The following is a 1,484-nucleotide window of genomic DNA, read 5'->3' as shown; positions in this document are numbered from 1 at the left end:
ACACACACACACATACACACACACATACGTACACATACACACACGCACGCGCGCGCGCGCACACACACACACACACATACACACACATACACACACACGCGCACACACATACATACAAACACATACATATACACACACGCGCGCGCGCACGCACAAACATACACCCACACACACACACACACTGCCCCCCTCCCCTCTTTCCACACCACACACACACACACACACAATAAAAAAGAAGAAAAAAAGCACACACACACACACACACAGCAAAAAAGTCCTCTATGAATGACTTGGTGCCTCGACAAGTAGACCTGGTCCCTGTCATGTCGTCTGCTGCCCTAACTTCTCCCTCCCAGGTTAGCGCGCGGGGCGGTCCGCTTTACCTCTGTCAGCGTCCACGGGTCGCGGAAATCTCCCAGTGGGTGGTTGGCGGGCGCTCTGGTGTTGTTTGCTGTAGCTCCTTCTTTCTTGTCAAACATCTTTGGTTCACATATTTAAAAAAAATATTCATGCATCCTCCTTCTTTCCTATCCAACATATATTTGTTCACATATATTCATATATCCTCCTTCTTTCCTATCAAAGATCTATCGCTCACATAATATGTATAGTGTATTTTTAAAAATTCATAATAATATTATGCCCTCTTTCTTTTTTGTATTAGTTACTCTCTTATTAACACCTCTACTATTAGGCACTTACATTATGACCGAACTGTGTTGCAAGTGCCGTAAAACACTTACTAAAACAGTGCCAAGTCTTATAATACGGTTGTGTGTGACAACGCACGCCCGTCTCATGGTGAATGGTGACAACAGACAAGGGAAGACACTGGTGGTGGGCAGACGAGAAGACGTCGACCAAGACCTTGAAGATTGTTGTGTGGTTGTGTCGTCTGTCTTCTGTCGTCTGCGCAGTGCGCGCGCACAATTGACTGTCGGCTGTCGGGGAGAGTGTATGATCGGCCGGGATTTACGAGCTGTGTACTGTGTGTGAACTGTGAACTGGTGTAGTAGTGTTGAGGTAGTGGTAGAAATCTTGTACTTAGTGAGACAGTCGCTTCTTTTCTGTGGAGTCTTACACCTTTTTTCGGTTTTTTGTTTTTAATTTTTTTTATTGTTGTTTTTTCTTTGGTTTTTGTGAGTGTTTTTTGTTGCTTTATTTTGGCTTTCGTACAAAAAAGGATACTTACTGTGTTCGGCCGGAGAAATTTCGTTCTGATTTCATGGCAGGAAAATTACGACAGTTCTAAAGGTGTACGTTCGTTTCTGAAAACATAATGTAGATCTAGATCTAGATCCAGATCTAACTGTTCAGTTTTACAACTGAATAAAAAAAAAACCCAACCAACCAACAAACATTTTAGTTCTCGTCTTCGTGTTGTTGTTGTTGTTTTAAATCGGCAAATATAGGTTCCTGATAATTATTGTCATTACTTTTCATAATATTGAACGTCTTAATAATGATAGGAGTTATTATAACAA

Source organism: Aplysia californica, unplaced genomic scaffold, assembly GCF_000002075.1.
Source record: "Aplysia californica isolate F4 #8 unplaced genomic scaffold, AplCal3.0 scaffold00011, whole genome shotgun sequence".
NCBI lineage: Eukaryota > Metazoa > Mollusca > Gastropoda > Aplysiida > Aplysiidae > Aplysia > Aplysia californica.
Note: the sequence above shows the minus strand (reverse complement) of the source record.